The 12,575-nt window shown below is 34.8% G+C and overlaps 1 non-coding gene across 1 annotated transcript; it reads left to right on the top strand.

Annotated features, from left to right (window-relative positions):
* Nucleotides 1–12,267: 12,267 nt before the first annotated feature.
* LOC124887536 lies at nt 12,268–12,374 on the top strand. Its single transcript, XR_007045305.1, has one exon. It is a non-coding gene; the product is annotated as a small nucleolar RNA R71 (small nucleolar RNA).
* The last annotated feature ends 201 nt before the right edge of the window (nt 12,375–12,575 follow it).

The following is a 12,575-nucleotide window of genomic DNA, read 5'->3' as shown; positions in this document are numbered from 1 at the left end:
AACGACCGCTTTACACTCCCACGAGAGCTGTAGATTGAGCGTTATCATCCCTCTATCGGCTTTGAGCCACTATGAGTATCTCTTATATGAGTCTAAATTTTTATATAGAGTCATTCAGCATATCAATTTCCTAATGCTCAACTTGAATGCATCAAACCGCCCAATTGAGGACCTATATCGTCTACTATATAAGGCTAAAAAAGATCCATGTTAATACTAAAGTAGTATCTATTATTATAGGTAAACTAACATAGGGGTTGGTATTTATCCCATTGACCCCTAAAGTCCATAACACAAGCTCGTAGCATATACTCAAGCACTTTAATATCCTGCTCAGATTAACTATCTATCTAAGCACTTGGATATTGATTACATACTTTAGAATTAAAATAAAATTTTAGCATCTCTAAAAGTGAAATATCATTCAACAATCATACTATGCATGGCTCAAAAATATCAAAATAATTCTATTTATCCATAAAAGTCCAAACTTTCTCATCATTTTCACAAGACAACAAGCGAACAAAAAAGGAATAAACATCTTGGATGGAAAATAAGATAGCACTTCATCTCTTATATGAGGATTTTGAAATCCATTAAAATAAATAGGAAGCAAATGAAAAATTCTTGACTTAACCAATTACTATTTTATTAAAGAGAAATAAACAATAGTAACTATTCTTTTCTACATAAATGAAACAACTTTACATGCTAAAAACAAATATATGCACCAACAATGAATTTAATCAAGGCATGAGTACGTGTAATACCCCTAACTTCTCCCTAGCTTGAAATTATCCCAAGAATATTAGAAAATTACTTTGAATATGAATCCATTATTGTACATGTGAAATTTTTAAGATTTTTATTATCATGTGGGAAATTTAATTAGCTTTCCAACGATACCAATTTCGTCCAAATTAGGTAGCAGAGTAAAAAGTTATGGATGTTTTACTCAAAGCTGTCAAAATCGCCTAGGTGTGATGACCAAGTTGACAGACCGTGGACCTAGCGATGCACCATCACCTAGACCATTGCAGCCAAGGCAGTGAGTCTACCTTCTGGATAGGGTGCGATGGACAGGTTGACAGACCGTCAAACTTGCGAAGGACCGTCGCCCAAGCCGTCGCTATAAGAAAGTGATTTTCTTTGGTCCACATACGACGGTAGAAACGATGGACTATCGACCCACTGATGGACCATTGCACGAGCCATCACAGGGCCTATTCAGCAAATTTTAAGTCTTTTTAAAGGGTATTTAGGCCTTTTTCCACCCATTTTAACCCCTAATTATATCATACCAAGGCTCATAAGTTCATTATTCATTCACAATATCAAATTAGGGTTTCCTCTCAAAGATCAATCCCCAAGAACAAAAAACCCTCGGTGTTTAATTTTAAGTCAAGGATTCAAGTTTTCCTCCATCAATCTTCAAGAAATCATCCACCCAGGTATGTCATGTGTTGATTCATGGGTCCCTTTCACCCATGAAGCTCAAGAATCTCTTTTAAAAATTTAAAATTTGTGTATGTAAGAATGTTCATGATTTAAATTGAATTGAAATTCATATTCATGATGTTGTAGGGTTTTGATTCATGTTTGAAATTACATATTTCAATTTTGACCCTAGGATGTGATGATTTGCATAATAATTATGATAAACCCTTAAAATTAAATGTTGATGGATGTATCCATGATTATTAGATGTGTTGATGATTGTATAACCAAAGCACACTTCCCATTTTTTTGATTAAATTCTCCCATGTGAAGGAAAAGTGCCATTCTAGTATGATAATATGAAATCCCCATTCATGTACAGGTTCATGCATGTTAAGTGTTTGATGAAATGTCTTAGTCAATAAATTATGGATATATGTGTAGCGATTATGGAGCTTTAGCACTTGTACTTCATGAAATCCCAATCTTATTATGTTATGGATTGTCAATGTTGGTCATGTATTCAAGAAAGTCATCCTTTGTCAGTTTCATACTATCGAGTCCTGTGGATACTTGTACCCGACAATTAGCTGTGTGCCTAGAGCTAGTGTCATGTTTTCAAGATACTCTCAGTCGAGCCATGTTCATAGAAATTTAGTCATTCATGTGACTCAAGAAAACTCAGTAAACTCTGTAATATCAGAAATCTTTGAAATTCAGTAATCTCATTAGTATTCCGTCAGTCCACAAAAATTCAATTAACTCAGTCCAGTCTATTCAGTTAATCATGTTCAGTGTCTATTCAGATAGGATTAGAAATTAGCACTGAGCAAACCCAAGGATGGGAACCCACCTATTATATGATGGTGTGATTCTTAGAAGCAGTCCTTGCGTTCCAGAACTACGTAGCCAGCTTAGGTTGAGACATCATAGCCTGTTATAGAAGGGCAGATGAGGTGGCTTAACCTATTATATGAGGGTTCACACCGTTCTCACTAGAGTCATTTGTTATATGAGGGTTACTCACATATTGACCTTACCAGTGGTGCGGTATTGACACCCTTCCAATTGGGGTTACAGATTGGACCCCAACATAGCCATAATGGCGTATTAGGGGCATATTGGTTAGATAACTACTTCCCATAGTTTCAGTTATAGAATTAGGACTATCAGATACAGTTATTCAGTCTTAGTAATAGAACTTAGACAGTTTTATAGAATTCAGGACTGTCAGATATAATCAACGCAAAATAGTACAGAACTTAGTTAGTTCCACCAGAACCTAGACTGTCAGATACAGCCGCTCAGTATTAGTTATTTCAATTATACAAATATCATTATCTAATGTTATCAGTACTAAGACTCAGTAATTATTTTATCATGAACTCAGTTACGGTTATTATTTATTCATGCATGCATTCTCACATTCGTGTTATTCAGTCAATTAGCATAGTTCATGCATGTGAACCCTTTGCACTCAGCCTATCTCACATGTATACCAGTACATTCTAACATACTAACGCAATTCTACTATGGTGTTTTATACCATAGGTTCAGAAGCACGTGCTCCAGAGCATCAGTAGTATTCCAGTCTCCGCAGTCAGAGTTAGCATTGAGCCCTCATCCTTCGAGGACATGACCATTACTTTATTATCTCATTAATTAATTTATTAGTTGGAGTTAGTTAGGGGCATGCCCCATCAACTCCTTATTCAGACAGTTCAGTCAATTAGAGGCTTTTCAGACTACAGTATGTTCAGACAGTTTATTTCAGTTGTTTTGGGTATTTTACACCCCATCCATATGTTAAGTTTTATTAGTTATATTACAGTTTTGAACCTGACGGCCTTACAACCTTTATTTTTGTATTTATACAGTATATTATGCAGTAATTAGGTACAGATATCAGTCATGGCTTAGCTTGAGGTCCTTCGGGGTCATAAGCACCGTGTAGCTTTTTGGGTACCAGATTCAGGGCGTTACAGTACATTTTTTAAGCAAAGATCAAAATTTTATCCATAATAATCAAAGAATAAAGCCAAAAGGCGAAAAATCAATATTAACTATTATTTTCAACATAAAGGAAATAACTTTACATGTTAACAATAAACATATCCACTAACAATGAGTTTAAATAAGGCATGAGTACGTCTAGTAAGAAAAGATCGAAACTTTATTCATAATAATAAAATAAAAGCGAAAAGGCAAAACAATCAATATTAACTATTATTTCAACATAAAGAAAAAATTTTACATGCTAAAAATAAAGATATCCACCAACACTGAGTTTAAACAAGACATGATTACGTCTTTTAAGCAAAGATCGAAACTTTATCCTTTATAATTAAAGAATAAAGCCAAAAGGAAAAACAATCAATATTAACTATTCTTTTTAACATAAAAGAAATAACTTTACATGTTAAAATCAAACATATCCACCAACAATAAATTTAAACAAGGCATGAGTACATCTTTTGAGCAAAAATCGAAACTTTATCCATAATAATCAAAGAATAAAGATAAAACGCAAAACAATCAATATTAACTATTATTTTTCAACATAAAGGAAATAACTTTGCATGCTAAAAACAAATATATCCACTAACAATGAGTTTAAACAAGGCAAGAGTATGTCTTTTAAGCAAAAATCAAAATTCTATCCATAATAATCAAAGAATAAAGCCAAAGAAACACATTCAATGATTGCTAGCTCATTTTTATATCATGAACATGAAATTAACCAGAACATCTATACCACAACATTATATAGCCTTCAAGGCCGTCTGCAGCAAATAATCCCAGCAAACACAATTACAACTACGAACTACGAAGAAGAAGGAGATGAAAAAGAAAATGATAATAAAACTAAAAGAGGAAAGGTGTGTTACCTTTTTTGGGGTAGCAAAATGGGACTTCAAGCTTTCTTCGGAGTCTTGATCACTAGCGGAAAGTAATCCTTTGAGAACTCCGATTAGACTATAGCTTGAAAATTCTTACTAAAGAAAAGAAATTTAACTATTTGCTAAAAAGTTTTTCCCACTCTTTGAGACTTTTTTTTTCTAAAAAAGTTCAACTATCTTCTCAAAAGCTTTTCAATTCTTTTAGGGTTTTTTACTTTCTTTCTACCAAAATACTGGTAGTATTTATAGAAAAGATAGGGATTCAATTCTATTAATCCACCAATGTGGAAGAAAGTATTTAAGGGTGTTTTTGAAATTTTAAAATTGAAGATAAGGTGAGGTGGAAGATAAAGTGGGGGAAATTGTACAATGTAGTATAATTTTTGAATTTCAAAATTGGAAAAAGGACAAGGTTGAGAGAGAATTGTACAATGTAGTACAATTTTTGAATTTCAAAATTTGAATTTGGAAAAAGGGCATGGTTGAGGGGAAATTGTACAATGTAGCATAATTTTGAATTTCAAAATTAGAAAAAGGACAAGGTTGAGGGAGAATTGTACAATATAGTACAAATTTTTGAATTTCAAAATTTGAATTTTGGGATTTGAATTTGATTTTGGTGGGAATTGTGTAGAAATTATGAGAGTTTACTGGAATTTAGGGTTATTTAAAATATAACCCCAATTAGAATTTAAAATTTAGCCAAATTTATTTAATTTTGACCAAATTGAAAATCAATTGGCCGATTGCATTGCAATTATGACCAATTTGATTTCAATTATGGTCAAATCTAATATACTGGCTAAATTACATTACAACTCAATACGAGTTAATACTTCTTTTAATCCCGAGCTTCTTGATTTAATAAAATCAAATAAATATTTCTCCAAATAAATTAATTTTTGAGATAATTTTTATTTAAATCAAGACTTTATCCGTTTAGATTAATTTTCAAGCTTAAGCAGTAAAAGTCAAATTTTGATAAAAATGTTCGTTTAGGTAATAAAATTTATACAATTTTGCGTATGTAAATACGAAAACGTATAATCGTCAATTAAATGACAAAAGTAACCCAAATAAATATTTTAGGTCGCATTTATCTAGATGAAATAAATATTTCAATTTTGTTAAAAATTGAAGAAACCCAGAGTTAAATTTAGTCGTGGAGGGAAAAACTTAGATGTTAACACCAACTCCAAATCTCAAGGCCTACAGTCTACGCTTTGCATATTCCTTCTGCCTACTTTGAGATGCTCTCAACTCTTCCTTAATTTCCCTTACTCTATCCAATGACTCCTGAAGCTAATTAGTACTACGGGGCCTAACCTCGGCATATGCCTCAAAAGGCACCATCTCAATACTCGAATAATAACTGTTATTATATGCGAACTCTTCCAACGCTAAGTTCTTTTCCCACTAACCTCCAAAATACATAACACAGGCTTGGAGCATATCCTTGAGGATCGAACCTGAAGAGTCCATTCTACTGGCCATCTGTCTATGGATAGAAGGTTATACTAAGATCCACCTGAGTAGCCAACCCCTCCTGAAATTCTCTCCAAAAGATAGAAGTAAACATAAAATGGCGGTCTAAAATGATGGATATAGGCACACTATGCAAACAGATTATCTCTCGAACATAGATACGGGCTAATCTTTTAGCACTGAAGAACATCTGAATAGGTATGAAATATGCCAACTTGGTTAACTGATCCATGATAATCCAAATACCATCAAAACCACGAGAAGTGCAAGGCAAACCAGTAACAAAGTCCATGGTGATCCGCTCTTATTTCTACTCGAGAATGGGCAATCTCTGAATCAAACCACCCGATCACTGATGCTCAACTTTCACCTGTTGACAACATTGGAAATATGCTACAAGATCTGCCACATCTCTCTTCATACCACTCTACCAATAATGTTGTCTCAAGTCTATATACATCTAAACTGTACCCGGATAAATAGAATATCTAGAGTTGTAAGCCTCATGCAAAATCAGCTGAATCAAGTCGTCAATCCACAAAACACAAAATTCTTAAGACACCCTAAAAATCTATGGTAGCCCTTTCGAACTCACCACACAACACCTGATCATGAAAAATACAATGTCTATTATCCTCAAACTGAGAATCCTGAATATGCTCAAATAGTGAGGACCGCACCTCAACACTAGCAAAAATCCTCCTTGGGTATAAAATATCAATGTAAACCATCAAGTTGCCTATGGACTGAATGTCTCTTTTCAACGTCCTCTGAGAAACTTAAATACAAGCCACGATACCTATACAAACTGCATTCTGACTCAAGGCGTCAGTTACTACATTCGCGTTGCTTGGATGATAAAAGATAGAGATATCATTATCCTTAAGAAACTCCAACCATATACATTTCCTAGCACTAATCTCCCTCTGGGTCATAAGATGTTTAAGACTACGATGATCAATGAAAATATCAAAATGCAAACCATAAAGATAATGACTCTAAATCTTAAGCGCAATAACTACCGCAGCCAACTCCAAATCATGAGCAGGGTAGTTTTGCTCATGAACCTTAAGCTTTCTTAAAGTATGAGAAATAACATGACCTTGATGCATCAATATACAACCCAAACCAACACCAAAAGCATCACAGTACACGATGAATCCCTCACCCTTAACAGGAAGAGCAAAAATAGGAGATGATGTAAGTAACACCTTGAGATTAAAAAAGCTCAACTCACACTCTTCGTACCATTAAAAAGGAACCTCTTTCTAAGTCAATATAGTCCTAGGTGTTTTCAAAGCACCTAAGCGTATACTCAAGTGTACATGGTCTACCAAGTAATATAGTGGCCTTAAAGAAAGTCGAATATCAATCCTATAGAGACTTATTCAAACAACTATCAAATTCTAGTCAAAACGTAAAGTAAATAGTGCGTAAAATAAAAGACTAAAAACAATCAATAGATTAAAGCCCAGGGTTAAAGCACTTCGAACAATCATACCATGCTATAGAACTTTATTTGTTAAATCACTTATCTTGATTGTTGATTTGTAGGGTTTATTGCATGATCATGGTCTCCCGGCGTCTAATCGTTTACCTAACTGGGACATTGCAACTATATCTTGAGCGGGGATGTAATAATACAATTAAGTTCTTAAAGCAGTCCTCTTATATGTGAATAAGCAAAGCTTCAAGGTACATCCCTTTCCTAGATGCTAATTCTAATTCCATATGTCATAAAGGAATAAGAACCATACTTTGTTTATCCCCATGTTCTATCTTCGTATTCCCCTTCCCGAGATCACAAGGTCGACAATATAAGTATTTTAAGGTTAGATACTCCTTAAAATAGTTCAAACAAGGATAAACAAGCAACAAAATACGATAAACAAATAAAACAAAATAAATTCATAATGATAGTAGTCGTGTTCTTGGCTTTAACCCCGAAAATGGGGCATTTAGTCACCAATCGACATAATCATGATCCAAATGCTTGAATACATAATCAAATATATTAAAAATATAAATTTTAAGAATAAAAACCCTAAATAAAGAGTTTAGAAGCCCCTCACAACGCTCCCAGGAGTCAAAAAGTGTTTTAAAAAGTGTGTAGGATCATGTATTTATAGTAAAAACTAAGCCTAGGCCGTCTAGGAGTGAGGCATCGAGCCCATGGAAGCACCAAACTGCCTGGGGCATCAAGGGATATATTGCACTACTCCAAGGGGGTCTGCACAAACTCCATAGTCTGCTATGTCTGAGTCATCATGGGCTAATCTCCTCATCTAAGTGTTCCACCGCTTGTCCTCTTGCCTTGTGTGTTGTTTTGCCTTCAATTCCATCTTGTTCAACATCAAAATATTATCTGTATAAACTCCTCAAGCATCCTACATGATCAAACACCATACACTAGAGTTAAAACAACACAACGTTAAGACTACGAGCTAGAAACTTGAGCTAAGTATAGGCTTGCCCGCTTTGATCTTTGACTTATTGTATTGTTTCTTGGCTTGTTCCAATTGAACTTCGCATATTACAATCAAGTTGTTCCATATAATATTACATATTAAAACCATTCGAAACTAATTTGACACCTTAGAATCCATCACGATAGACTGGAACAACACCTAGCTCAAGCTAGTAAAACTAGCTTTCTCGGCTAAACTCTAATTGAACGATTTAAGTCCAAACTTGTTTGAAAACACTTATAAAAATTATAATTAAGTACTTAAACACTTAAATTCTTATACATATCATCATTCACTCATTAACCACATGAATCATCCTTAAAACAAGGTTGAATAAGCTAGGATAACAATGCTAAAGTGCATAAATACACCAACATCACCACCCCACACTTAAAGCCTTGTTCGTCCTTGAAAAACTCTTTACTCTAAGAATCATAAGTTGTGGAGACTATACACTTCTACTACATGCAAGACACTCAAGCTAGTACTACAATGACAACACAGAATGCAAAGTTCTATACTAAGAATGTTATGTACACAATTGAAAGTTAAAGAATACTACTTAAAAACATCCTAGTCTCAAGAATTGACTCACTAAGTTGGTAAACTCATGCTCATTTCCCAATAAAAGATATAATACAAATCAGCCACATTCATCAAACATATGCCCTCATAACAAGAGAGTTACACATAATCACTCATATAGATACAATTTATAATAAACTGGGTATAAGAATCAAGTTACGCTCACTCTTATAAGGAATTCACAAGTTACACATAATGAACCATAGGCTTGCCCTTAGTGTAGTGCTCCACTAATATCAGAATATTAAGGATTAGGATCAAATAGGTCTTCAAGGGTTGTACTGTAGGCTAAGGGATGGGTAGGAACTATTTTGGCCAATAATAGTGACAATCTCCCCTAAGTGCCTTAATACATCATGCTGTTCATTCAATGCACCTTTAACAAATAAATTACACCACTTTTGTCTACCCCAATTTTTTTGTTTTCACTCCATCTTATTAAGAATATTCATATATACAATGGTGGGAATGTGCTATGTACATATCATTCAATTTTACCTTTCCTCGCACCCAATTCATGTTATGCAACCCTATGATGGCCACCCTCAACTTAAGAGATTTGTTGTAATTGAGGTACACAATGTCCAAGAAGGACCAAGGCCAAAATAGGTTCATTGTAACACAACTAGGCTACAAAGGAGAACTTTTCAAGCATAAATTTCTCTAAATCGCAACCACAACTCATAATTATTGCACACCAATAACTTTCACTTTGGGCCTTCAGCTTTACCTTTTTCTTCTTTAATTTCATGCTTCTTAACTCACTAATTTTACACTAACTCGCCTAGGAGATTTTGATCAAATTAAGGTCTAACAGAGAAGAGGATTAGGCTACAAATGAGGATACCAAAGAAAAAGCTAAAGGCTCAATGGGGTTTACTAAGATTATGCACAAGGGTAGGTCAGGAAGAAGGTATAAAACAAGGCTATCAAAGAAATGTCTATATTATCTCCAAAACCCACACTCTTTATTTTTCTTTGCACATACACTAGGCATATACAACAAGGAATATACATACACCTCAAACACACATGGCACATGCTCAAATAAAGTAGTATCATCATAGACTCTTAAACAAACAATAGCATGAATTTTAATTAAGCCAATAAGTATAAGGGTCATAAACATGAGCCTAGGAGTCTCAAAAATAGTAATTCACATAATCAACATACTTTTACAAATAGAATACTTGCATCATGCAGTCACATATAGCACCAACAAGAACATCCCACTTATTCCTAACACAAAAAAAAAAAAATTAGCCTAAAAATAGGAATTTCCCCACCCTAAACTTAAAAATCTACTTTGTCCCCAAAGTATACTTATAAAGTAAAGATAGAAATACTCCCTGAGGCCTCTAAGCCTAGATAGTAGAATCTTTATACATCAAGAGAGCCCGGGGGACTCCACACTTAATCTTTGCCATGCTCCTTAGCTCAGGTTTTTCGGTACTCAGACTTTCCATCAACTTATGACTCAACAAAACAAAAACTAGTGAAGTAAGAACTAAGAATACAAAAAATAAAAGATACCTACTTAACTTGGGTTGCCTTCCAAGTAGCGCCTGATTTAGTATCGCAGCACGACCTAACTATGACTCATCCACATTCTTTTATCCTTTTTCTCACACTTAGAGGCCATTTTTGTATTCATTTCTGACCTCTTGAGTATGAACTCTCAAGGTCAACAACTTTCTCAATTATAGCCTCTTTAGGCTCATCAATCTGCATCATGTCGAGCTTAGGTAGTTATGGCTTAGACTGCTCAATGTGGAAGTTCAAAGAGGTCTTTTATAGAACCATCTTCACCAACCCACACTTATCTCCTTCAATCATAGTAATCATGCATAAGTCCTTGTAATGTGATAATGTGTTAAGCAGTTTGTATACTTTAAAAACTACCTCTTCATCCTCCAACCTCATTATGACTATACCATCTTTCACATTAATTAATGCTCTTTTCGTCGCTAAGAATAGACGTCCCAAGATGATTGGCACTTGTTTCTCTTCCTAAAAATCTAAAATAATAAAGTCAGCAGGAATACTAAACTTACCAACCTTTATGAGAACGTCCTTTATGACTCCTTTAGGATGGGCTATGGTCCTGTTTGCCAGTTTCAGTAGCACCGAGCTCGATTTAGACTTTCCCAAGTCTAAAGTATTGAAAAAATATAGGGGCATCAAGTTTATGCTTTCCCCTAAGTCATTGAGTGCGTTGACCACCTCATTATTACCAATTTGAATGGAGAGAGTGAATTTCCCAGGGTACTTAAGCTTTATAGGCAACTTTTGCATCACCATAGAGCTATACTCCTTAGTGAGTGATACTACCTCCATATCCTACAGCTTAACTTTATTAGCAACCAAATCCCTGAAGTACTTAGCATACTTGGGCATTCCCTACAAAATATCTAAAAGAGGTAAATTAATGTGAAGCTCTCTAAATGTGCCAAAGAACTTCTTGAAGCACGCATGCTTCTTTTCCTTTATATGCTTCAATAGGAAAGATAGTGGTGGGATCTTATCCATCTCTACAACAACTTTTACTTTCAAGTACTCAGACTTTCTCAAAATTTCAGATGCTTTCTCAAATACCTTTGGGGGAATCAACTCTGCATCAACCTCCTTAGTTTTCTTTGGAGGTCCTTCATTAAGCTATTTACCACTCCTCAAAGTGATTGCTATTAATTGTTTAGGATTTTTAGTATCACTTGGCAAACCACCTTGAGGCCTATTTGTGCCTTTACAAACAGACGAATTTAAAACTCTAAGCTCCTTATAGCTGTTTGCTGGCTCTTTATATCTGCTGCCAATTGTGCTTGAGTAGACATGATTTGCTTCAGCATCTCTTCCAAATTATTGTTATAAGTTATGGCCTAATTATTCTAAATATCCTACTACTGAAATTATTGTTGTTGGACGTTCCATGGGGTATTTAGAGGCTGATTCTTCCATTTTTTACTGTAGGCATTCCCATAGTTCAGCCTTTGAGCATTGACCACAAATATCAAGGACTCAGGATTTGCAGCATACATAGCCACTGAATGCCTACTATTACCACAAACCTCACACCAACCTATAGTCTATTAGATTGCATTTACTATGGCTGTAGGCTATGTAGCCCCCAACTTTATATTTTTTATTTGATTCTATAGAGAAACAAGCTGAGCAAATAAGGCAATAAAATGGTCTACCTCCAACATACCTGTCTACTTTGTAGCATTCCTTGGGTCTAAATGCCACTTAAGGTTCCTTGAGCAATGCGTTTCAACAAAGTATATAGCTTATCGTACGTCGACCCCAAATCATGACAACCTGCAGCTGAATCTAGAAATTTTTTTGTGTTATGGTCAAGTGCCTATACAAAAGTATGAGCTAATACCTCATTGGATTGTTGATGGTGTGGACAGTTTTGAAGAAGAGCTTTGAACTGCTCCCATGCATGATATAGATTCTCATCTGGCTTCTATTTAAAGCACATAATCTCACTACGAAGTCTCACAGTCTTGCCAGATGGGAAGAATCGGATGAGGAACTTATGGGCTAAGTCATCCCATGTTGTGATTGAATTTTTTGGATAAGAATTCAACCATTTTTTGCTTTCCCCAACAATGAAAAGGGGAATAGTGTCAATCTCACATAATCAGTTGACACACCTGTAAGGATGAATGTGTCACTAATCTCCAGAAAGTTCTGCATA

This window comes from Capsicum annuum, chromosome 9 (assembly GCF_002878395.1).
Source record: "Capsicum annuum cultivar UCD-10X-F1 chromosome 9, UCD10Xv1.1, whole genome shotgun sequence".
In the NCBI taxonomy this organism is placed as follows: Eukaryota; Viridiplantae; Streptophyta; class Magnoliopsida; order Solanales; family Solanaceae; genus Capsicum; species Capsicum annuum.
The sequence above is the reverse complement of the archived record's forward strand: the minus strand, read 5'-3'. Positions and strand labels throughout refer to the sequence as shown.